The sequence below is a fragment of the Elephas maximus genome, chromosome 4, assembly GCF_024166365.1.
Source record: "Elephas maximus indicus isolate mEleMax1 chromosome 4, mEleMax1 primary haplotype, whole genome shotgun sequence".
In the NCBI taxonomy this organism is placed as follows: Eukaryota; Metazoa; Chordata; class Mammalia; order Proboscidea; family Elephantidae; genus Elephas; species Elephas maximus.
Window position 1 is genome coordinate 128,278,133 of NC_064822.1, and position 27,681 is coordinate 128,305,813.

A 27,681-nucleotide genomic window follows, 5' to 3' on the forward strand; every position below is an offset into this window, starting at 1 on the left:
GGAAGACAAGATCTGTACAGAAAACATTAAACAATTTGAGAACAGTAAGACAAAATTCAGAGGAAGTAAAGATCATTCGTGCTGCAGTTGGATAAAGAAAGCTTCAGGAAGGTGTCACCTGTGAGGTCTCTGTGGAATTCAGACTGTAGAGAGGAAAAAGGAGATTCTAGAAGACAATTCCTTAATTGAGGCAAATTGTGTGTCATTCATCCACTATGTATTGAGCACCTGTGTATGTCATTTTTGGCGTAATGCAAGGAGTGGGCAAAGAGACGGGTTAATGCAGAGTAAGGAAGTAAGGATTGTGAGGATGGTGTAGGACTGGGCAGAGTTTCGTTTTGTTGTACATACACTGCTATGAGTCGGTGCCTCCTTGAAGGCACCTAACAACAGAACAACAAGAAGGAAGTGGAGAATAATTCCTGGTGGTCTCCTCAAATGAACCGTATTCTCAACTCTCAGCCTCTGCACTACTGTCTGTCAAAAATGCTTTCCCTTTCCAGTCTTTCCCAATCTCTGCCTGGTCCTGTGGGACTCAGCTTAGACCAGACGTCACTTCCTCTACAAAACCTCCCTTTACTTGAATTTGGGTAAAGTGGACCTTAGCCAAAACTAACACTGGCAACCTTTTCTTTGAATTTGAGAGGAATTTCTGCTAACTAGGACGTAAATGGAACTGAGTTGAGAAAGACTGTGGCATTCCTTCCCCTGCTTCTTTCTATCCTTCCCTGGTAAACAAAACAAGTGTCTGGAAGTGACATTTTAGTGCTGTCCTAGGTCTCAGGCAGCCCATGCTTCCTCTGCCATCCCTGTCCCCCACCGCGCCCAGCCTTCCTCACACAGGTTGAAGTGCTCCTGCTGTGGTCTCCCAGAATAACCCAATGCCTGCTTTCAGAGACCTTAAACTTCAATTTTAGAGCTGTTTGACTTGCCAGACTTTAGGTTTCATGAGGGCAATGGACTTCTGTCTTGCCTACTATGTTATCTCCAGTGACAAGTGTAGAGTTTGAGACAAAAACCCATTGCTGTCAATTCTAACCCTAAAGGACAGAGTGGAACTTCCCTATCAGGTTTCCAAGGCTGTAATCTTTACAGAAGCAGACTGTCATCTTTCTCCCGCAGTGCAGCTGGTGAGTTCGAATCGCTGACCTTTTGGTTAGCAGCCGAGTGCCTAAGCGAAGTGCCACGAGGGCTTCTTTGAGACAAAACAGGGTCTCAATAAAGACTCTGGAGTGAGTGTGAGTAAAGTGCTTGGGGAGAGTCAAAGAGAGATGTGCACAGAGCAGGCCATCAGTGCCCTGTCAGGGAGAGGTTTTCAGGAGAGCAGAGGAAATGGAATGTGTTATCAAGTGGCTAATGAGATGGGTGGTGAGGAGACGGCGTGGTGAGGGCAGACCTGCACACAAATGTCGGTGGTGAATGTGGCTAGATGGGGAGAAAGATGATTAGCTAAGGTGGATCAAGAGAGTATTTTTCCAGAGAGGCAAAAGTAAATCAGATGGTGGTACCTGTCTACTTAAACTCTCCAGTGACTTCTCGTCACAATGAAGGATGAAGTGAGCAATTTCCTTGGCATGTCCTCCAATGTCCTGTGTAATCTGGCTTCTGCTTGTCTTTCCAACCTCGTTTGGTTCCGTTCTCCCCCTGGCTCAGTATGCTCCTGCCCCATCTGTTTTTGCTTTGTTCACTGAATGTACCAATCTCCTTCCTGCCTCAGGATCTTTGCACTTCCTGCTCCCTCCCCTGAAACACTTCTTCCTTTGCTTGTTGCAAGGTTGACATCTTATCATTTATCACTTAGACCTGATCCTATCTGCTCAGACAGCACTTCCTTGACCACTCTACCAGTGCCTGTTCCTCCACCCCAAGTCACTCTTCATCACATTATGCTGTTTTATTTTCTTTAAAGCACTTATCAATATCTGGAATTATCTTGTTTATTTGTTTAATAGTTGGTTATTGTCTCTGCCTCCTTAAATATAACTTACATTAGAGTAGTAATTGTGCTAGGCTTGTTACCTCTGTTTCTCCTATTACCTTCAGGTAGTGCTTGGCACATGGTAGGTAATCCACAAGTATTTGTTGTTGAGTGTAAGGCCTAGGTATGTTTACAGGAAGTGAGGAAGAAACTAAGGAGGAGGGAGAAATTTAGAAATGTTATATGCCAGGTAGGCAAGTAGGTGTCATTCCTAATACCAACCTTGAATGGTTGGTAATGGCTACCTAGCACCCTGTCTTGGAATTATGAAGTTTCTCGGGGTTCAGTAGGAAAGAATGTTACTATGGGCAATGTAGCAATGTAGGAAAATAGAAGTTAGCAGTGTCTACTATGGGCAGGAGCCCTGGTGGAGCAGTGATTCAGAGCTCAGCTACTAACCAAAAGGCTGGCAGTTGGGATCCACCAGCAGCTCCTTGGAAACTATGGGGCAGTTCTACTCTGTTCTAGAGGGTGTCTATGAGTCGGAATCGACTCGAAGGCAGTGGGTTTTGAACTATGGGCAGGAAGGGGAGGTTTACTGGTTGAATTGCCCATTGCCGTGGAGTCAATTCTGATTCATAGCAATCCTATAGGACAGAGTAGAACTACACCATAGGGTTTCCAAGGCTGTAATCTTTACAGAAGCAGACAGCCAGATCTTTCTCCCATGTAGCGGCTGGTGAATTTGAACCACTGACCGTTTAGGTTAGCAGCTAGGCACTTTAACCACTGTGCCACCCGGGCTCCTTAGACTTCTTTATTTCACCACGCATTGCTTCAATTCTTGTCTTGAGTCTTGACACTTGAACGTTGTTTTTGGGATATGGCTGAGAGTAGATCAGTGTATAGGTGTTTTTGTTTGGTAGTGAAAATATATCCTTCCCACCCTTGGTAACCACTAATAATCTTTGGTTTCTATATATTTGCTCATTTCATATAAGTGAGATCATACAGTATTTGACCTTTTGCGGCTGACTTATTTTGCTCAGCATAATGTTTTCAAGGTTCATCTATGTCGTGGCATGCATCAGGACTTCATTTCCTTTTGGGGCTGAGTAATATTCCATTGTGTGTATATACCCCATTTTATTTATCCATTCATGTGTTGATGGAGATTTTGGTTGCTTCCCCTTTTTGGCACTTGTGAAAAGTGCCGCAGTGAATATTGCTGTACAGTTTGTTTGTTTTTTACCTTAGGAACGAGCATAAGTGCTTTTACATCAGTGCAGTTTACTAATTTCTTTTCTAATGTGACATTGTGTATGTGTGTGTATGGTTTTCGATGGGATGGGAGAAAGATGGAAAAGTATTTCTTTGTATTGGAAAAGTATTTCTTAACTCCTTTCTTTAACACTTTCATTGCTTCCTCTATCTTGGATGGTAACAAGATAATAGCTAATTCTGGGTAAAAACCCACTAACAAGCCTCTTGCCAGCAGTAAGAGGTGGTCCAGTAGAGACGACAAGAGATGAAGGAGTTGCAGTTGAATTGTTTTTATTCTCCAGTTACTTGCTGTCTCCTTTCAGGCTTGGAATCTGCAAGTCTTTTACTCCCTGGACTAATTATTTCCTCTTGAGGACAGTAAGGCCTTTTATCAAGATGGCTACATTCCTGCATGTCTTGACACAAAAATGATGAATAATGGGGCCGATTAACCCACTGACCTTCGCGAATGGATAAAAAGGAAATATAAAGATGTGAAGTTTGTCCTGCTGTGGGAATCAGCTTTCTGGAGTATTCAGAGACATATTCCTTTATAATAAGTAGTGTAGTGTACTTGCTTCTCAACTCCTTCATGCATCATATTATCTTGAAATGCAAATTTTAAACCCAGTACAGAGAGCATGACCCAGGGGCCCCTGACCAGGATCTGCTGAGCACACAACAGTTAATAATGCTCAGGTTAACCTCTGGGCATCTGCAAGTTGCCACAGTATTGCAGCTGTCATAGCCCCAAGGTTCAGAGGGATCTAACACCACTGCCATTTCTACCTTCTACTCTGTGTAAGTGCTCATATTGATCATCCCTGAACCAATGCCAGAGGGGAGGGTTGGTTCTCATTTGGAAATGGCCCAAGCATCTATTATAACCACTTTGGGAAAAAAGGCCAAAGAGCAAACTGGCCTACACAATGTTTTTTCTCCTCCTACTGGCTCCATCTGTGACCAGACACACTGCTGTGTCCTCACTTGACCTCAGGAGCACATCACTATTGTGGGTCTACAGTTCAAAGTGGAGCATTGTGGCAGGCAGAATAATGTGCTTCTCACCCCCAAAGATGTCCATATCCTAGTCCGTGGAACCTGTAGCTACGTTAGGGTACATGGCAAAGGGGAATTCAGGCTATAGATGGAAATAAGGTTGCTAATCAGAAAACCAAAAACCCAAACCCAGTGCTGTCGAGTCGATTCTGACTCATAGCGACCCTATAGGACAGAGTAGAACTGCCCCACAGAGTTTCCAAGGAGCGCCTGGCAGATTCAAACTGCCGACCCTTTGGTTAGCAGCCATAGCACTTAACCACTACACCACCACGCTAATCAGATAATCTTAAAATCGAGACATTATCCTGGGTTACATAGGTGAACCCGATAAAATCACAAAGGTCCTTAAAAGCGAAAGAAGGAGGCAGAAGAGAGTCAGAGAGAGATGTGACAACAGAAGAATGGGCAAAGAGATGTGATGTTGCTGGCTTCCAAGATGGCGAGAGTGGGTCAAGAACCAAGGAATGTGAGCAGCCCCTAGAAGTTGGAAAAGGCAAAGGATTTTCCCTTAGAATCTCCAGAAAGAGCCCAGCCTTGTCAACACCTTGATTTTTGGTTAGTGAGACTGGTGTTGAACTTTTAACTTAAAGAACTGCAAGATAATATTTGTGTTATTTTAAGCCACTGAGTTTGCATTAGTTTGTTACAACAGTAACAGGAAACAAATAGAGGCGTGTTAAGGCATAATGTCTTTCTACACTGAAAGTACGTTGTATATGCACACACAGTTGGCACTCATTTCCTCCTAAAACAAAAATTGATGATACAGAGGACAATAAGCTAACAAAGGGGTGTTTGCCTAGGACCCACGTAAGCCACTGCTTAGAGAGCACTGGGTAAATGGAACCAAAGGTGTATGCCTTGTACTTTCTCTTTATTTTACGTTCTTTACCAAAACTATAAAACTCGCCAATAAGCACAACTATTAAAAACTCTGCATTTAAATGTAAGGCACTATTTAAGTTGAACAAAAAACTTAAGGAAACATAATACCTGTCTGCAAACGAACTTTTAAATAACTGCTAACTCTCCCTTTTATCAATAACTACTTTTGAGAGGGAGAGTGTGTTTTGTGTGTGTGTGTGTGTGTGTGGCTTGTTCAGGGATTTTCAGGGATCATTTGTGGTTTTAGGACTTCCTACTGAAATCAGCTTCCCATTACTTTATTTTGAAGAATGGCCCCACAGTAGTCTGTTTTCATTAGGTGTTGAAGAAACTAAACCTTACTTTGCTTCTCAGTGAAGAGAGTATCATCTACGCTGATCTCAGAAAAGTCTTTTCTTAACCCTGCCTCACTTTCTAAGTGCTCGTGGCTCCTAATATGTCGTCAACTCCAGGAAAGTCAAAGGAGATAGCGCTCATAGTCATGTGGACACAAATTCCTTTTCTCAACAGCACGGAGAGGGTTTTCCACAGACCACGCTGTTCGGTTCTTAAGTCTTCTGTGCTCTTTTTGATTTGTATCGATTGCTTCCATTTACTCTTTAAATACCCTCCTTAACTGCTCTGGCTCCGCCTCAGCTTTAGATATTAATGTTCTTTAAATTCCTCTTTCCACAGAATATACGTCTTGAGGAACTTTAAGAGAAAAATGCCAGTACTTAAAATTGGGATTTAAGATGATGATGTTCTTGTAGGAAGGCGTAAATATCATACTTAGGTTCTCTTGAATATTTTCAGTAGCATGAGAGCTTTCAGCAGTGGTTGGAACTGTTTGGTGCTTCAAAGAGTTGCAGCAATGGTATCCTGAAATTCCTTTACTCTGTACACATTATATATAAAGGGTAGCAGAAAACAATGATCTGATTCAGCGTAAGCCTTCTGTAGCTTTTACATCACACTTATTTCAGTTTTGTGGCAGCATCTGGCTGAAATATTTGAGATTTTGAGTTGTTTAAATGTTGATACTTATATTTCCAAACATGACCTCATTGAACAGCCAGCATATTTGGCTAAAAATTAAACAAGGTTTATAATTTTATTTTAAAAAAAAATTAAACTATAGCCAAGTTGAAAAAAGAACGTTTGTGTACAGAGCTACTTGACTTACTCTTGTTGGTTTGTCCTTTGTAACATCAGGCAGGTAATTTCATTATTTCTATTTCTGCTTTTGTGCAAATGAGCATGTTATTGAGGCTTAATCATATGAATGTTTAAATTTTTGTTCTCTGACATCAGCCATTCATGGAAACCACCAAGCTCTGTATTTATGGCTTCACTCTATTATGGTTTTGCGTTATTCATCCACTAAGTATTTATTGGGTGCTTTTGTTCACCATTGCATCTTAGTGCCTGGAATAGGAATAAGAGTTAACACCAATATTTCCTAGTAGTTAGGAACACTAATTATGTACCAGACACTTCTCCCTACAGTCCTGTGATGAAGGCACTATTGTTATTAAGCATTATTATTAAGTATAATAATTATTGTTTTCCTAATGTTAAGGAGCCTTGGTGGCACAGTGATTAAATCACTTGGCTGCTAACCAAAAGATCAGTGGTTCGAACCCACCAGCTGTTCTGCAGGAGGAAGATTTCTGTAAAGATTTACAGCCTTGGAAACCATATGGGGTTGCTGTGAGCTGAATCGACTCCATGGCAGTGGGTTTGGTTTTTGGTGGGTTCGTAATTTGTTGTCCTTTGGAAATCTCCATCAATGTACCGTCTTGTTCTGGGCCTAGCTCTGAGTTTATGAAGTAGGCATGAGAGCAGATGTGATTGCTAAGAATATAGCATTGACCTCTATGTAAAATTTATAGGCCTGGAACACCCGGCGCTGGGGCTTTTGATCAGGATCTTTGAAAGTCTCTCATGCATGCCCTTCAAGTAAAAGATCATCCTAATTATTTTATAGTCATACTTTCCACGAGGAATCTTTGTAAGTAATCAGAAAATCTTTAGGAAGCTTCTGATTTGAAATATTGCTTTTAATTTGTAATAACTTTATATTATTTTAATCCAAATGATTTTCATAATAGGCACCATGGTTGACCTAAGGATGGGATTTTTTTTAAGTTCATGCTGTGCAGAGCTATGAGTAAAGGACATGGGATGGAAAACACCATTCACTGAGTGCTTTCTCAGAGCCAGGCTCTGTGTTTAGGGGCTCTGCCATCATCATTGTATCGAACCCTCAAAACAGCCCTGCAAGGCATGTATTCATTTGTTACAGATGGGAAAAGTAAGGTTCAGACAGTTTACATAACTACACATCTGGTAAAAGCTAGAGCAGAGATTCATTTCCGGGTCTGCCTTTTCTCACAGTTGTGGCTGCAACTCCACTGAGCTGACTAACCATCCTGGGGGCTCAGTGAAATTCCCAGAGGAAGCAATGTTTGAGCTGAGCCTTGAAACCTGAGTCCAGGTGAATGAGGAGAGGGAGGGCATTTCAGGCAAAGAAAAGGAAGCATGAAAGGGCATGGTGTACTCTGAAACTGAAAATAGCTCTCCAGGTCAAGAGCAGAGCATGTGTTTTATGATGCCTGTAGGAAATCCAGCAGTAAAGGTAGGGGATTCCCAGGGGCCACCAATGACATGCATGCCACGTGCTACCACACATCTGTAGAAACTGGAATACCTTATCTCCCAATTACCACTGATCAGAGGAAGTAAGGGTGGGATGACTAATTAATTTTTCCTGAGCAGCTTCCTAACTTTCAGCTAAATTTTCAGCTCTGATTCCTCATAGTCAACTTCCCATAAATGCTATTGGCATAGTCCACTTGGCCCAAGGAATGGAAAAGATAAGAGGTTTCTTGCTTCCTACAGGCAGGTAGCATCAATTGGTGTACATCCCAATATCGTTTAACCGAAGGTGTAGAAAAAGGATGCTTTGATAAGTTTGAATCAATATGTCAGTTTTTTGGAAATTTTATTTATTCATTCTCTGCAAGTCCCATAAGAATATAGACTATAGGTCTTTCCAGTACATTATCGGATTTCTAGTGCCTAGCACATAGTAATTTCTTAAGTACTTTTTAAAAAATAGACAAACGAGCAACCAAATAAATAAGTAGATTTTGAAAACTTCTATTCAAGTCCTATGAAATATCTTGGTCTTTTCATACATGCGAGATAAATCTTTTGCTCTACGTTAATATACTCAGAAAAAATTTTCTTTTACAGTTTACAAATTTACCCTTTAAGGTAATGGGGTCAGGGAATATTCCAAAGAAGGTGCACATATACATAGCTAATTTCATCAGACAATGTTTGATTTAAAAATTTAAACCTTAGCCGCTATAAAAAAATGTCACTAAAGTTGTGATATTGTTATAATGCTTGTGTCTATCCTCTTTTTATTGATCTTAAATGTTAAACATATTTAAATTAGTAATGATTATACAATAATCTAAGAATCTTAGAAAAATGTTCATTTTTGTTAGTGAGAATTGGAAAGTATTGTTGGAGTTTTGAAGTTACATTTCCAGTATCTGAGAAAATATACAGTGAGTTCAATTGTACCCTTCCACCAACTTAGGACTAATTTATCCCAAATTTATTCCTCAGTACAAAACACCATTCTTTACAAAATGACTAAAAGAGTTTTTCTATAGAGCTTTATTTAAGTTATAAAATAATATTGTGTAAGTTAGAAGCTGTGCTAGCTAGCCTGGAAATTCTTGAGTAAAAATTCCTCTTTCTATTTTTTCACAATTTCATGGCTTTTAAATATGTTGCCATTGTATAGAGTCATCACGTTGGTGGTGGTTTACTTGATCTGTCTACTGCAGGAAAGTAGAAGTGGGCTGGACGTGGTAGATATGTGATGTGGTATGAAGGATTTTTAGATTACTATGAATTAGCTTCAGACATTAGTATTGTAGACATTGCTTTGAATTCTTTTAGGGGGATGGAAAAAGGCCTGAATAAAGTGATCAGAATGATAGGAGGACTAAAAATTCAATAAGCTATGGTTAGAGGAACTAGAAATATTTAACCTAGAGAAGAAATGTGGATATAGTTTCAAATGTTTGGAGAGCTGATAAATAGAAGAGAAATTAAGACTTGCTTGTATGGTCCTGTGGCCCTATAAGGAGCTTTTGCCTCAAAATAAGGAAGAAATCATGAAGATGTCCAACAATGCAATGGGAATTCTCATTCAAGAAGGCAGACAGAGCACATACTTACATCTCCTTTTGGGTCCCAAATCCCATAGAAATATCAGTAAAGAAGATCAAGCAATAATAAATTAATGATAGCACTGGGTACAGGAAGGGTGCATCAACGAACTAGAAATACAGATGAATTTCTTGAAAGTGGAAATTATTTGAAATTCTGTTAACAGGTTAAATCATAGTCACAGGAGAAGGCTGCAGTGAGGGCAGCAGCTATTTTTCCTGGCAGCAGACCCACAGAGAGGCTCGAAACTTGGAGTAGGAGAGGGAAGTTGGAAAGAAATCAACAGTGGAATAATTGTGTGAGTCATAGCCCACGTTCTCCTTCTCTGTGTCACATGCTTAGGCTAAAACCAGAGGTCTAATCTTTAAACTAATTCAATAGTTTGCATGAGAAGAAGCCCGAGAAGGAGCCCTGGTAGAGCTAATGCCCCTTCAGAGTGAAACTCCTAATTTTGGCTGGGAAGTAAGAGAGTGCAGAGCGGGGCATCCGACCTCCTCCTCTGTCACCATAGGGTCTAAAGCAAAGCCTGCCAATCCAAAGGCCCACCTGTGTATATAGAAGGAGAGACCTAGACAAGGTGGTGCTATCTGTACTAAACAAGCTGGTCTACTTCATTTATGCATATGATTCAATAGCCAAGGATCATAAGAATCTGAGGAAAAATAAGGGCAGAAATAATGTGTTGGGATGAATAAACTGAACTTGGAGAAAGGAGATAATTCAGGGAATAGAAAATGTTTTTAAAGTGATTTTGTTTAGTATTCTGACAGACATGCAAGAAAAAAATGTAAAACAAAAATAGTTGCTAAGAAAAAGAACAATAAAAAACAAAAATAGTTCTTCAAATTAAAAAAGTAATTGCCAAAGTTAAAAATTCAATGAAAGGTCTGAAAGAAATCTCTCTGAATATAAAGTAAAAGCCTAAAGAGATGGAATACGTGGGAGAATACATAAGAGATTAGAGAAGAACAGTGGAAAAGCTTTAATGTCCAATGTTGTAGTTATTAGGTGACATCGAGTCTTTCTGACTCGTAGCGACCCTATGTGACAGCATAGAACTGTCCCATGGGGTTTTCTTGAAGGTAATCTTTATGAAAGCAGATTTCCAGGTCTTTCTTCCTTGGAGCCACTGGGTGGGTTTGAACTGCCAAGTTTTCAGTTAGCAGCTGAGAGCTTAATCACTTGTGCCACCAGGGCTCCAGAAAATGGACAAAACAGACAAGAAAGGACAAGAGATAATTTCCCAGATATAAAGGTATATGGAGCCCTGGTGGCACAGTGGTTAAGCATTCAGCTGTTAACCAAAAGGTCAGCAGTTAGAATCCATCAGCTGCTACTTGGAAACCCTGTGGGGCAGTTCTGCTCTGTCCTACAGCGTTGCTATGAGTTGGAATCTTAAGACCTGTAGGTCTTAAGAGCCTAGAGAATGTAGAGTAGGAAGAATAAATAAGCCTACAACAAAACACGGTCTTGTGACATCTTAGGCACTATGAATAAAGGAAAGATTCTAAAAGCTAAAAGATTAGGTCACTTGAAAAAAAAAAAAAAGAGAATGGATTGGTATTAGATAGATCATCAGCAACTTTATGTTCTAGGAAAAAACAAGAAGCATGCCCTTAAAACGTCAAGGGAAAGTGATTTTGAACCCAAAAGTCTCTACCTCATCAAAATATCAGTCAAAAAAGAGGCATTTTTGCCTGTGAGTGGCCATCTACGATGCTCCACTGATCTCATCCCTTTGGGAGCAAGGAAGAATGAAGAAAACTAAAGATAGAAGGGAAAGATTAGTCCAAAGGACTAATGAACCACATCTACCACGGCCTCCACCAGACTGAATCCAGTAAAACTAGTTGGTGCCTGGTTATCACCACTGACTGCTCTGACGGGGATCACAATAGAGGGTCCCAGACAGAGCTGGAGAAAAATGTAGAACAAAATTCTAACTCAAAAAGAAAGACCAGACTTGCTGGCCTGACAGAGACTGGAGGAACCCTAAGAGTAAGGCCCCCAGACACCCTTTTGGCTCAGTAATGAGGTCACTCCTGAAGTTCACCCTTCTGCCAAAGATTGAACAGGCCCATGGAACAAAACAAGACTAAAGGGGCACACCAGCCCTGGATCAGGGACTGGAAGGCAGGAGGGAACAGGAAAGCTGCTAGTAGGGAACCCAGGATTGAGAAGGGAGAGTGTTGACATGTCGTGGGGTTGTTAACCAATGTCATAGAACAAAGTGTGTACTAACTGTTTGATGAGAAACTAGTTTGTTCTGTAAACCTTCGTCTAAAGTACAATTTAAAAAAAAAATGAAAAAAATAAAAATAAAAAAGAATGAGGCATTTTTTAAACACCCAACAACTCAGACCATTTACCACCCACAGACTATTTCTGAAAGAATTACTCAAGCAAAACAAAAGAGAATCCAAATAACAGGAAATCATAGGCTTCAATAAACAGTTGATCTAACCCAGGATTATAGTGAAAAGAAATTCAAGGATGATAACTTTGAGGCAGGCCTAGAAAGCCATCAATCCAAATTAGAACCAGAAGTCAAAGGCTCTGGGAAGAACCTCTATCAGGGGAATGTGAATTTTTTCTAACAAGTAGAATGATTGAAAAGCTGAGTAATCTTTGTGACAGGGTAAAGGCATATTACGTCATTATGATATTGTGCCATCCTAACTTTCTCCAAACTTTAAAGTTTTTACTACTTCCAGTAGCATAGACCTATCGACAGGAGTTACATCTCCTTAATAGGCTCATGGCACAATTTTGTTCACAGTGAACAATATTTCCATACAAATATTACTGTGATACTACTTTTTAGCTTTTAATTTGTAAAATAATTTATAGACAAAGCATCAAAAAATTAATTTTAGTTACAAAACAAATGCAAGAACAATATATGCTGGGATGGAAGTTCGGAGAGAGAGGAAGAAAGGCGGAAGAAAATGCAGCAATGCTGATTTCATTATCAGACATAAAGGGAGTTAAGCAATATTGTATAGACATTTGAAGGGTCAAAAATAGGATTGTCAGCATATTATTTGAACTTGTTAATTGTAATGACATAACACTGAGGTTGTATAGCATAGCTGTTAAAGCACAGAACCTGGAGCTAGACTACCTAAATCTGAGTTCTTGTTCCACACTTATAACTTGAGGCAAATTATTTATCTGTGCCTTGGTTCTCTCCTATTAAAAAAAAAAAAAATGGGAAAAAGTAGTTTCTCACAAAATTGTTCTAAAAATAAAATGAAAGTAAAGTATTATAATAAAATGTGCAAAAACCTGGAGTTAGTTAGAAAACCAAAAGAGAAGAACATGGTCCGCATTTCTCAAGCTAAAAGAACTGAAGAAAAAATTCAAGTGCTGAGTTGCAGTACTGAAAGATTTTGTGGGCAAAATATTGATGACAAAGGAAGCATCAAAAGAAGATGGAAGGAATACACAGAGTCATTGTACCAAAAAGAATTTGTCAACATTCATCCATTTCAGGAGGTAGCATATGATCAAGAACTGATGGTATTGAAGGAAGAAGTCCAAGAAGTACTGAGGACATTGGCAAAAAACAAGACTCCAGGAATTGACAGAATAACAGTTGAGATGTTTCAGCAAACAAATGCAATGCTGAAAGTGTTCACTAGTCTATGCCAAGAAATTTGGAAGACAGCTACCTGGCCAACCGATTGGAAGAGATCCATATTTATGCCCATTCTAAAGAAAGGTCATCCAACAGTATGTGGAAACTATTGAACAATGTCAATAATATCACCCTCAAGTAAATTTTGCTGAAGATCATTCAAAAGTGGTTGCAACAGCATATCAACGGGGACTTGTCAGAAATTCAAGCCTGATTTAGAAGAGGAGGTAGAATGAGAGATATCAGTGCTGATGTCCGATGGATCTTGGCTGAAAGCAAAGAATACCAGAAAGATGTTTTTTACCTGTGTTTTATTGACTACGCAACGACATTAAACTGTTCAGATCATAACAAATTATGGATAAGATTGCAAAGAATGGAAATTCCAGAACACTTAATTGTGTTCATGAGGCATCTGTACATAGACCAAGAGTCCGTCATTCAAACAGAACAAGGGGATACTTTATGGTTTCAAATCAAGAAAGGTGTGTGTCAGGATTGTATCCCTTCGCCATTCTTATTCAATTAGTATGCTGAACAAATATCCAAAAGCTGGATAATATGAAGAAGAACATCAGGACTGGAGGAAGACTCATTAACAGCCTGCAATATGCAGATGACACAACCTTGCTTGCTGCAAGTGAAGAGGACTTGAAGCACTTATTGGTGAAGATTAAAGACCACAGCCTTCAGTATGGATTACACATCAGCATAAAGAAAACAAAAATTCTCACTAGACCAATAAGCAACATCATGATAAATTTTACTTGGATCCACAATCAAAGTTCATGGAAGTAGCAGTTAAGAAATCAAATATATTGCATTGGGTAAATCTGCTGCAAAAAAACCCTTTCAAGAGTTAAAAAGCAAAGATGTCACTTTGAGGGCTAAGGTGTGCCTGACCCAAGCCACGGTATTTTCAATCACCTCATATGCATGGAAAAGCTGGACAATGAATAAGGAAGACCGAAGAAGAACTGGTGCCTTTGAATTATGGGTGATGGCGAAGAATACTGAATATACCATGGACTGCCAAAAGAACGAACAACTGTATCTTGGAAGAAGTACAACCAGAATGCTCCTTAGAACGAGGATGGTAAGACTTTGTCTCCAGTACTTTGGACATATTGTCAGGAGGGACCAGTCCCTGGAGGCCATGGTGCTTGGTAAAGTAGAAAAAAAAAAATAAAGAGTCATCAAAAAAAGAGGAACACCATTGAGGAGAAGGATTGACACAGTGCCTGCAACAGTGAGCTCAAACACAGTAAAAATTGTGAGGATGGCACAGGACTGGGTAGCATTTTGTTCTGTTTTACATAGGGTCGCTATAAGTTGGAAGCAATTTGAGGGCACTTAACAACAATATATACATATTAGAACAATGTCTGACACATAAAATGTGCTATATGAGTATTTTCAATGACTGATGAAAGAAAATGAATGAATGACTTAAAAATTAAAATTTTAATGGTCAGACATTGGGAAGGGAAGGTCTGACAAGGTTTATTTTCTCATCTTTTAAAATCAAAGGTCAATAGACGATGTTTAAGTTGACAAATTAAAAAATAGTGGCATAATTATGCTGAGTGAAATTAGTCAGTTGCAGAAGGACAAATATTGTATGAGACCGCTATTATAAGAACTTGAAAAATAGTTTAAACAAAGAAAATACTCTTTGATGGTTACAAGAGTGGGGAGGGAGATTAGATAGTCGATAAGTATTTTAGGTGAAGGGAAAGACAGCACACAATACAGGAGAGGCCAGCACAACTGGACTAAACCAAAAGCAAAGAAGTTTCCTGAATAAAGTGAATGCTTCGAAGGCCAGCATAGCAGGGTAGGGGCTTGAGGACCATGGTTTCAGGGGACATCTAAGTCAATTGGCATAATAAAATCTATTAAGAAAATATTCTGCTTCCCACTTTGGAGAGCGGTGTCTGGGGTCTCAAACGCTAGCAAGAGGCCATCTAAGATGCATCAATTGGTCTCAACCCACCTGGAGCAAAGGAGAATGAAGAACACCAAAGACACAAGGTAATTATGAGCCCAAGACACAGAAAGGGCCACATAAACCAGAGACTACATCATCCTGAGACCAGAAGAATTAGATGGTGCTCGGCTACGACTGATGACTGCCCTGACAGGGAACACAACAGAGAACCCCTGAGGGAGCAGGAGATCAGTGGGATGCAGACCTCAAATTCTCTCGTAAAAAGACCAGACTTAATGGTCTAACTGAGACTAGAAGGATGCTGGAGGTCAAGGTCCCCAGACCTTCTGTTAGCCCAAGACAGGAACCATTCCCAAAGCCAACTCTTCAGACAGGGATTGGAGTGGACTATGGGATAGAAAATGATACTGGTGAAAAGTGAGCTTCTTGGATCAAGTAGACACATGAGACTATGTGGACAGCCCCTGTCTGGAGAGGAGATGAGAGGGCAGAGGGGGTCAGAAGCTGGCTGAATGGACCCAAAAATAGAGAGTGGAGGGAAGGAATGTGCTGTCTCATTAGAGGGAAAGCAACTGGGAGTATATCCTACCCACAGCCGTTGAGTCGATTCTGACTCGTAGAGACCCTATAGGACAGAGTAGAACTGCCCCATAGAGTTTCCAAGGAGCACCTGGAGGATTCCAACTGCTGACCTCTTTGTTAGCAGCCGTAGCACTTAACCACTATGCCACCAGGGTTTCCAGGAGTATATAGCAAGGTGTATATAAATTTTTGTATGAGAGACTGACTTGATTTGTAAACTTTCACTTAAGGCACAATAACAAATTTTTAAAAAAGATTTAAAAAATAGTGGCATAACCATATTAAGGGTTATGGAGGCAATGCTCAGAAAATTTCTCTTAAGAAATTAAAAAGGGAGAGAGAGAGAAAGTTAAAGCGATTGTCACTGGACAGTAAAACTCTGGTGGGGGGAGGGAAATCTTTCTTTCTGTTTTGTCCCATTTTGAGTTTTTATTACCATATGAGTGTATTTATTCATTCTCTTGAACAGAGTAGAACTGCCCCATAGGGTTTTCAAGGCTGTAATCTTTATGGAAGCAGACTGCCACATCTTTCTCCCTCAAAGCAGCTGGTGGGTTCAAATCACTGACCTTTCAGTTAGCAGCAGAGGGCTTAAACCACTGTGCCACCAGGGCTCCTTAACTTTATTGAGATGTAATTGATGCATAATAAACTGTACATATTTAATGAATAGAATTTGATAAATTTGGACAACTATACACACCCATGAAATTATCACTGCGATCAAGATAATGAACACATACATCACCTCCAAAAGTTGCCTCGTGCCTTTCGTAATTCCTTCCTCCTGCCCTCCCCTGGGCCCCCTGGTTTCCAGGCAACCTCTGTTTTGCTTTCTGTGCAGATAGATCAGTTTGCATTTTCTAGAATTTTATATAAATGAAATCATGGAGTATGTACTCTCTTATCTGGCTTCTTTCAGCATAATTTTTTTGAGATTCATCCATGTAATTGTGTGTATCAATGCTAGTTCATTCCTTGGGTGACTATGCCATAATTAACAAATTGTTGGACATTTTTACGTTTGGAAGCAACTGGATCGTTTCCAGTTTTTGACTATCACAAATAGAACTGTTGTAAACATTCATGTACAAGTCTTTCATGGACCTAGAATTTTATTTTTCACGAGTAAATATTTAGATATGGAATGGCTGGATCATATGATAGGCATGTATTTTAACTTTTTCAGAAACTGTCAAACTGTTTTCCAAACTGTACCCTTTTATATTCCCACCTGTGGTGTGTGAGATTTCCAGTTCCTCCTCCGCTTCCTCACCATGGACTGGTTAGCCTTTGTATAATCATTCTAATAGATGTTTATTGGTTCTTACTGTGTGGTTTAATTCGCATTTCCCTGGTGGCTAATGAGCTGTTTGGAAACCCTGGTGGTGTAGTGGTTAAGTGCTACGCTGCTAACCAAAGGGTTTTTGGTTGGGTTAGTGGCTAATGATATTAAGCCTCTTCTCTTTATTTGCCATCCATATATCTTCTTTGGAAAAGAGTCTGTTCATACGTTTTGGCCATTTTTTATTGGGTGGTTGTTTTCTTATTATTGAATTTTAAGCATTCTCTACATATCCTGGAGCCCTGGTGGCACAGTGGGTAAGAGCTTGGCTGCTAACTGAAAGGTAGGCGGTTCAAATCCACCAGCTGCTCCTTGGAAACCCTATTGGCGGTTCTGTTCTGTCCTGTAGAGTTGCTATGAGTCGGAATCAACTCGACGGCAATGGATTTGGTTTGAGTTTCGGTTATATATTCTAGCTCCAAGGCCTTTATCAGGTCTATGATTTTCAAATATTTACTCCCAGTCTGTAGTCTTTTCACTCTCTAGTACTGTCTTCTGAAAAGTCCTTTTAAATTTTTATGAAGCCTGTTCTTTACCATTTTTTTTTCTTTTATGGTTCATGGTTTTGCTGGTGTGTTTACAAAATTCTTTGAATAACCTATGGTCATACAGATTTTCTTCTGTAAGTTTTATAGGTTCGGGCTTTGCATTTAAGTCTATTGCTGAGTTTTAGTTAATCCTTGTATGTGGCAAGATGTATGGAACAAAATCATTCTTTGTATTTTTTGGCATATAGACATTCGATTATTCCAACACCATTTAAAAAACACCATTTTTTCTTCACTAAATTGTCTTTACACCTTTGTAAAAAATCAGTTATCCACGTATGTGTGGGTCTGTTTATGGACTCACTGTTCTGTTCCATTTGTGTATCTCAATTCTAATACCATAAAAAAAAAATACATAGTCTTGAATATTCTAGTCTTATGTGTTGAAACATACAGTGTTAGTCCTCAACTTGGTTCTTTCTTTTTCAAAGTTCTTTCAGCTGTTGTAAGTCATTTGCATTTCCATTTGGACTTTACAATCAGTTTGCTAATTTCTACAAAAAAAAAAAAAAACCTATGGGCCTTTTGACTGGGATTACGTTGGATCTGTAGATTGGTCTGGAAAGAACTGATGTATTAACAATACAGAGTCTTCTGACCCATGAAAAGGTCTATCTTTCTCATTTATTCAAGTCTTCTTGAATATTTCTCAGCAGTTTTGTAGTTTTCAGTATATAGACCTTGCATGTATTTATTAGCTTTATCTCCAAAAAAAAAAGTAATTTATAATTTGATGCTGTTGTAAATGGTATTGTTTTAATTTCAATTTCCAAATATTTGTTGCTGCTAACCTAAAGGTCGGCAGTTCAAATCCGCCAGGGGCTCCTTGGAAACTCTATGGGGCAGTTTTACTCTGTCCTATAGGGTCGCTGTGAGTCAGAATCAACTCGACGGCAACGGGGAATGGGTTATATAAGAAATACAATTATTTTTGCATATTGATTATATATTCTGCAACTTACTGGACTTGCTTATTAGTTTTAGTAGCTTTTTTGTAGATTCCATAGGTTTTTCTACATAGTCATTCATGTTGTTAGTGTATAAAGATTTTTATTTCTTTTTGTTGTCTGATTTCTTTGGCCAGAACCTCTGGCACAAAGTTGAATGTAAATGGTACCACTGGACATTTTTGTCTTCTACCTGATCTTATCTTAGAAGGAAAATATTCAGTATTTTACCATTAAATATGGTATTAGCTTTAGTTTAGTTTTTTTTATTTTTTTTCGTATATGCTTTTTATCAGATTGAGGAAGTTCTCTTCTATTCTTAGTTTGCTGAGAGCTTTTCTCAGCAAGGGCTGTTAGATTTTGTCAAATGCTTTTTCTGCGTCTACTGAGATAATCATATGATTGTCCTTTTTTAACTTGTTGATATGGAGTCCCTGGGTGGTGTAAATGGTTAAGTGCTTGACTACTAGCCAAAAGATTGGCAGTTCAAACCCACACAGAGCTACCTCAGAAGACAGGCCTGGGGCTCTGCTTCTGAAAGGTCACAGGCTTGAAAAACCTAGTGAGCAATTCTACGTGGCACACTTGACTTGACAGTAACTAACAACAAAATATGGTGAATTATGTTGATAGATTGTTTTGAATGTTAATCCAATTTTGCCTTCCTGAGATAAATCCCTTTTAAACATTATGTATTACCCTTTTATGCATTGTTAAATTTGATTTATTAATATATTGCTTCATCTTTGTGTATCCATGTTCATGAGAGATGATGGTCTGTAGTTGTCTTTTGTCGTCTTTGTCTATTGTCTCCCTCAGAAATATCCTTATACATGGTGGTGATTTTTATTTTCTCATATTTGGTTTGATTATCTGTCTTTTCTTTTATTATTATTATTATTTTACTTGTGTATTGAGAATATTTCTTAAATAATCAGAACAAACCCATACCAAAAAAAAAAAAAAAAAATCATTCATATTGCTCACTCCATTTTTCTGGCTGTCTGCCATTTCTCCTATGGGTCATTGAAAGGCGTGGCCAAGCAAGACTTCCAAAGACTTATACGTCGGTGGGTAATAAGGCTCCAGGGTCAGGGTTACCCTCCTTTCTCCAGAGCCTGATCATGAGCCTCTCTTCTTGAGCTGTGACTGTACCATGTGTCTCCTTTCCTCTCCAGATCAGGGAGAGGATTCCAACCCCAGTGCTCTGTGAACACAATGTTCTGGTGTTTAGCCTTGTTTTTTGTCCCTCAACTTACATCCAGATTTTCATCTCAGATTCTTACAGACTTAACCCTTCAGGGTTTTTTTTCCTTCTCATTATTTGTACTACATGTTCCTGCTTTATTCTGTGCTTTACCCATATTTGTGTCATTTTAATTAATCCTGTAAGATTTTGTTTGAACACTCCCCTTTCCTTTCACTGATGACTTTGCCGTCTGCCTGTTCCGCTTGTCTCTGGCGCTATTACTGTTTTTCCTCCAACGTTTTTTTCTTTTGTATCTGGAGTCTATTATTGCTGAATGTGTCATCCGCATTGTCTGTTCTTTTTATTTTGTTTTCTTTTTTCCTGTGGATGTCTTGAGATGTTCTCACCCCTTATTTTCCATGCTTGCTAACATCATGCAGAGCTAAGGAATCTGAGACAAAACACCTTGATCCTTCCTCTACCAAAGTAATCTTCTGTTGACATCTCTTCTTCATTTCTAATTACTTTATCTGCTCTGGTCTTTCCTTTACTCGATTCACACCCAACTGTAATCCATGTTTTCCTTTCTTCATTCATACATTGGAACTCCTAGTATAGATTGTGGCATGCAGTATGTGTTCAATAAATACTTCTTGAATAAAAGAGCAGGTAAATGAATGGATAGTTGATTATTACTGCCTTAGTTGTTGAGTCCTTGCTTTTAGTTTAGTCCCTTGTAGCTGGCCCAGCTGGTTCATGTGTTTGTATTTTTTCTGGATATTTTTTATGTAGTTTGCCTTACCTTATGCCCCATAAATGCCACACATATCCTCCCTACAGAAAGTGCTGTTGCACCCTGGACTTCTGCGTCTGTAACGATTTTCCTTACTATGTATGTTGATGTGAATTTTTTCAATGTTTGGGAAGTGGGAGTTTTTATGCATGGAGAAGAACTATTTATAGGTATGTAAGTACTAAAATGGAAACCCTGGTGGAGTAGTGGTTAAGTGCTGCTGCTGCTAACCAAGAGGTTGGCAGTTGAAATCCACCAGGAGCTCCTTGGAAATTCTAGGGGGCAGTTCTACTCTATCCTATAGGGTTGCTATGAGTTGGAATCAACTTGATGGCAGTGAGTTGGATTCTTTAAGCACTAAAATAATATTTAAGTAACTGAAGTTGCAAATTTGAAGCTATCATTTAAGACTCTAAGTTCATTCGTAATTCTGATTTTACTTCTTAACCAATCGATTTTTACATAATTGAAAACCATCCTCGCACTTATTTGATTAATTCTACTTCAAGATTAAAATCCTCTATACAATTAGTTCTATTAATAAACAGTCAATTAAATGCCCGTAAACTTTTAAAAACATTTATAATTTAATATATCAAGCAACTCAGAAGCCTGACAGGACAGACTTAAACTTCAGCAAGCAAAATCTAAGTACTTGTAAATCTTAAAAATCCACCCTTAAAACATAAAAAAGTGAAACATTCGAATACGGCTTGTAAACACCATCAAATTATCAGATACCTTTCATGTTAAGATAATGAAAATAAAATCAATTGCAAACTTCAAACTGAAATTGTGAGGCTCCATTTGTCTGATTCTCTGTCAGATTTTCTTAAACATTACTAACACTTTAAGCACATAAATTAACTCCTATTCTTAAGGAAACTTCTAAGTCAATTGGCAAAATAATTCTGTTATGAAAAACATTCTGCATCCCACTTTGAAATGTGGCGTCTGGGGTCTTAAAAGCTAACAAGCGGCCATCTAAGATGCACCAATTGGTCTCAACCCACCTGGATCAAAGGAGAATAAAGAACACCAAGGTCACACGATAACTATGAGCCCAAGAGACAGAAAGGACCACATGAACCAGAGACTTACATCATCCTGAGACCACAAGAACTAGATGATGCCCGGCCACAACCGATGACTGCCCTGACAGGGAGCACAACAGAGAACCCCTGAGGGAGCAGGTGAACAGTGGGATGCAGACCCCAAATTCTTATAAAAAGACCAGACTTAATGGTCTGACTGAGACTAGAAGAATCCCGGCGGTCATGGTCCCCAAACCTTCTGTTGGCCCAGGACAGGAACCATTCCCAAAGACAACTCATCAGACATGGAAGGGACTGGACAATGGGTTGAAGAGAGATGCTGATAAAGTGTGAGCTACATGTATCAGGTGGACACTTGAGACTGTGTTGGCATCTCCTGTCTGGAGGAGAGATAGGAGGGTAGAGAGGGTTAGAAACTGGCAAAATTGTCACGAAAGGAGAGACTGGAAGGAGGGAGCGGGCTGACTCATTAGGGGGAGAGTAAGTGGGAGTATGGAGTAAGGTGTATATAAGCTTATATGTGACAGACTGACTTGATTTGTAAACTTTCACTTAAAGCACAATAAAAATTATTTTAAAAAAATTAACTCCTATTTATAAATCCATTAAATGGCATTAATATTACAGACCCAATTTACTTTATGTTTAATTCTAAGCCTTCTGATAGTTGTAAAATCATCTTCCAACAGAGCGGAGAGTTTACCATCTCAGGTGGCCTGAGGTTACTGGGTTTAAAGACTTGGGACTATGATATAGTAACTTATTTATCAAGTATTCAAGATTAGTACATGGATCATAGGGCTACAAACTTCTAGGATGATTCTACCCAAGTCACAGATAGGTATGTGGAGTAAAGTTCTATCTGCCATGCTGATGGAGGAGCCAAGCTCCTGAACTGTGGTTAAGATTGAGTTAGCAGCCTGTGTCCAGTGGTCATTTTAACTCCAAATCACACCTTTACCAATTCTTTTGTAATATCTTATAACATTTATCACTTTTTAGGTGGTAGACTGAATTTATGTTTCCCCATTTAAGTTGCCACGAATTGTCTTCATCACTTGGTTAGAGTCTCCATTTCTTTCAAAGTTTTTTAATTGACCCTTTTGTATGTAAATGAAAAAAATCTAATTCAATTTAATAATTTTATCAAAAGAGGAGCTTATTGACTCACTTAACTGAAAAGTCTCAAGGAGTTGTAAGTTTAAGCAAGGGGTTCAAACAATCAAATGATGTTGACAGGATTGTCAATCTCAATCCCCCCTCCCCTCCCCCCACCACCACTTGACTTCTCCCCATATTTTGACCACCACCACTTGATTTCTCCCCATATTTTGATTTTTATTGTCCAGGTTTGGGCTTAATTCTTAGGCTTGTTCTACACAGTAGCAGAAACATGTCAGGCAGCTCTAGGTTTATAAGTACTGACACTAGCAATCTATAAAGGAGGGACTCTGTCTTTCTGCACCCGTATCACTCCCTCCAGAGAAACCTGATTGGCCAGGCTTGGGTCATGTGTCTTCCCCTGGGCCAATCACTGTGGCAGAGGAAATGGTTATTTGATTAAACACTGAATCACAATTTCACCCCATGGTGGAAGAGGCAGGCGGACGCTCTGATGCGGACGCTCTGATTGATAGACTCAAGAGAATCACATGGAATTGGCAAGGAGCAGTTCTCTGAAATAAGGGGGGTACCAGGCAAACCAAAAAGCAGCAGGTGTCCACTGTGGAACAGAAAATATATTGAGATAATTTCATGAGATTTATGTGTATAAAATCTTTGGCTGTTCCTGTTGCCAGCTATAATTTTGTCCCAAATGGAAAAGCACTTGGCAGCTAATTAGTTCAGTCTTTTCCTTGGCATAGCACTATTTCATTTTTGTATTGCTCAGTTCCAAACCTGTCTTCTCCTTTTCCTGGAACTGTTAATACATTACAGTCGTCATCCAATTCACACAAGGTCTCCTATATTTCTTTTTAATGTGGAATCATCACCAACTTTTTCCAGAACCCTATCCTCTTTTCTATAGATACATGTTCTCCAGGATAAATCTTGTTTACCAGCTGAGCCAAATTCTTAGGGATTCGAATTACTGAAAAGAAGTTTCTTTAAGCTCATCCAAATTCATGTAATAAGTTCGGTTCCACTACATAATCTTATAGTCAGCTGCTTTTAAAATGAATCCGCCTGATGAGTTTTCCTTTCAAGGGATCTTTCTTGCTTTTATCTTCCCCTGTCAGAAGATGCAGAGCCTCTTTGAGTTTCCTGCCCTTCTGGAAAGATTATGATGATGATGATGATGACAACGATTATAATAATGAAGTGACTAAAATTTACTGAGTAAATTGGAGCTGGCATTGTACTAAACATTTATGTGCAATATCTTTTTAATCCTGACCAATGTGCTCTAAGACAGATGTTGAATTCTCATTTTACATAGAGGGAAAGAAGCTCAAAGTGGTGATTTGCTCAAGGTCAAAGAGCAGGTAGGTGGTATATCTAAGATTTAAAATCAGGTCAGCTCATTGTCTTTATCTTTCTGGTTAGACACATGGGAACCATCACCTTCATTTCCCTTTGCAATTCCTTCTCTCCAGTCTTACCGATTTTGCTTTTCCTTCTTCCAACCTGCTCCAATTTTTCAGTCTTTCCTTCCTCCTCTCTTACATGGGTTCCATTTGCCTGCCCCATAATGGACATTCAATAAACAGTTGTTGATTAAATGATCTGTTCCCAGTTTACTAAACAGTCTAAACTCATGCTCCCATAATGATGTTCACATGATCCCTTCAACAATCCCTATAAGAAAAGGCAGATATCATTTTCATGTGTAAAGGAATTAAACATAGAAATAAAAGAATAAGCAGATGTCTGGGTATCAATTCTCTTCATTGGAAAGAAGTGGGTAAAGCCATTGAAGAAGTCATGCCCAAACAGACTTTTGAAAACCGGGAAAAGCAGGTAATTGGTCTGTCCTATTTAGAGTAAATGCCAAAGTCCTTTCCATGGCCTAATCTTCCCTGTCCTCTTCTACTGCTCTTCTCCTCTTCACATTTTGCTCCAGCATCTGGCGCTCTCACACCAGGTATGATTTTACCTCAGGGTCTTTTGCCCTTGGCTTTTTCCTCTGCCTGGGCCCCGAGAAACCTACTTCATGTCTTTGCTAAAATGTCTCTTTAGTGAGGGCTTCCTTGGCTATCGTATTGAAAATTATATTCGCCTCCCCCAGCATTCCCTTTTCCTCTTTCCTAATTTATTTTCTCTGTTGAACTCACAACCTGTAACACTAATATTCTTATTTTTAATTTTCTGACTCCCTCACTAGAATGTGGGCTCCACGAGGGCAGAAAATTTGTCTGTTTCGTTGACTACTCATCCCCAGCCCGGGAACAGTGACTAGCATGCAATAGGCACTTAATAAATATTCATTGAATGGATGGATGAATGAAAACATGAAGATCCCTCTCACCCAGCCTTTGTATGAACACTTCAGGGAGGAAGGATAATAAAAGTCCAGATTTAAATATGAAAGTAAATACTGCAGTCAGACTCAGAGTATAACAGAGTAGCATAAAATAGCTGTCTGGAAAGCTATGTCAGCGGAAAAGCCTAGTTTGAGACAATGAAGTTTCAGCCAAAGAAAGATGAAAACAATTCCTGAGACAGAGCCCTTTCTGTCTGTCTTCCACCCCAACGAATTGATTCCTGTTTTCTGAGAAATGGGAAGGCAGGCCTGCTCCCGTTACCAGGCAGGGACACAGTAGGGCAGCCTACAAGGTAGTTAAAAACCAGACAATATGTTGTTGCTTTTGTGTGCCATCGCATCAATTCTGACCTATACAGCAGAGTAGAATTGCTCCATAGGGTTTCCTAGGTGGGAGCAGATTACCAGGTCTTTTCTCCCATGGAGAGGGTGGTTGACTCTAACCACTGACTTTTTGTTCAGCAGCTGGGTGCTTAACCATTGTGCCCCCAGGCTTCCTCCAAACAATATACCAAATTGAACCCTTTGCTGGGGAGTCAATTGCGACTCCTAGCGACCCAATAGGACAGAGTAGAACTGCCTCATAGGGTTTCTTTACAGAAACCTACTGCCACATCTTTCTCCCTCTGGGCTGCTGGTGGGTGCAAACATCTATCTTTCAGTTAGCAGCGGAGAGCTTAACCACTGCGCCACCAGCCCTCCCTCCCAAACGATATGCTACCTCTCAATTTATGTATAGCTTACTTGCGTACTTTAGAGTAAATGCTATTAATATGCAAGCACTAATTTTGGAATATAGTCATTTAAACTGCCTGCCAACATTTTGCTTCTCAGACTGGCAGCTCTGTTAGGAACAAGGCTAGGTGTTGAAGGGAACGCCCTCCCCGATGTTCAACAGCGTGCCACCTGGCATGGGGTGGTTTTCAATTTGTTTGTTTGAAATTTAAATAAAATCCTGACTGAAAATGCCTATTAATATCTCAGGAAAAGCCCTAAATAAAAGAACAGGAAAGGACTATCAGCATTGGCGTCAAAACGGAGGTTAAGAGGTGCCTTGAAAAAGTCTTTATAGCTTTACACTTTACCTTAATAAAAATATAGCCAGTATAATGCAAACAACGCCACCATTTATCTGTGTGCTAGAATCCCTGTAAGGGGGATACTGGGCATGGATAAAGCTGAAGGCTGAAGGTCAGTGGTGCTCAAGGCTGAGTTACTTATTGTCAGTTTATTCAATGAATAAATATTTTTGAAAACTATATGTTGACTTCTTTCCAATATACGTTTAATTTGTGTTAATTTTACTGTTATGAGGAAAAAATAACTGGTGCATCCTTCAACATACTCAGAAATAGCTATGAAGTATTTTTTCATGGGAACATTCATTTTAAATTAGACTTTTTTTTTTTTTTTTAAATCTTAATACCACAACTTTTCAGGTAAGTTGACAAGCAAGTATTTAGGGCTTAGAGTCTAGGATCATTAGCGTTTGAATTGTAGTAGCAAACATCACCTGAATCATGGGTCAGTAAACTACAACTAAGGGCCAAATCCCACCACCTGTTTTTGTAAATAAAGTTTTATTGAAACACAACCACATCCATTAGTTTATATATCATCTGTTGTCTATGGCTTTTTTCATCCAATGCAGAGTTGAGTATTTGAGATAGAGACAGTATAGCGCTCAAAGCTTAAAGATATTTGCAATCTGAACTTTTACAGAAAATGTTTGCTGACTCCTAATCTAAAAAACCAAAACCCGTTGCCATTGAGTCGATTCCAACTCGTAGCAATTCTATAGGACAGAGTAAAACTACCCCTAGGGTTTCCAAGGAGCGGTTGGTGGATTGAAACTGCCAAACTTTTTGTTTCGCATCTAAGCCCTTAACCACTAAGCCACCTGGGCTCCACTCCTAAACTAGTAGATGCAAATTTTTGATATAAAGTCTGTAGCTAAATTTACTCTCAAACTAGCCTATTCTTGTAGGACAGCTTGGATAATAGTATCCATAATAGTTTGTTGTTCAAAAATGACAATGAGGTTTTCTGACCGTGTATTCTGATTGTTATCATTCCCCCCCATTATGCTAACTTTTATTAGATTAAAATGTTATTCTATGAAATGGAATTATGAGACAGTTAGACAACACATTTGTGAGAACCAATGGCAAGATAGTGCATACAATGAAATCCAGTGAAAGAAGGGGCTAATACTATGGGGGGATGGGTTAAAACTGATTGAATCTCCTTAAGTGCATGTATTTCACAGCTGTGGTGCTAAGAGACAGATTGCTTGGAAAAGCATGGGCAAGCGAAGCCAAACAAAAATGAGAGCATGAGGAAATTTTTCTAGTGAAAAATATTTTTCCTCACGAATTTGAAATATTTTCCCTTTCATGTTATATTCATTTTTTTTTTTCTTCTTCTGAAATAATATGGCTTTATCCTCTGCCAAATGTCTTTTCCCCCTTTTGGTTTCTGCAACAAATGAAAATTAATTTCTTTACCTGGTTCACAGGAGCAGTTCCATAGCCTTAATCGTGCGTATTGAAAGAAGTCGAAATGGGTTGATTTCTTTCAGTCAATAAAAATGGTAAAATTGACAAACTGATATTAAAAAAAAATTTACAATTATTTTATTTTATTTTGTATTTTCATACAAACGATAAGGAAGGCAGCCAATAAACAAGGCGACCTTAAGGCGATGCTAAAGCTCTCAGTCTGCAGACTGTGTTTTGCTCCTTCTCTCCAGCTATACGGAATGAGATCCATACTGTGACCTG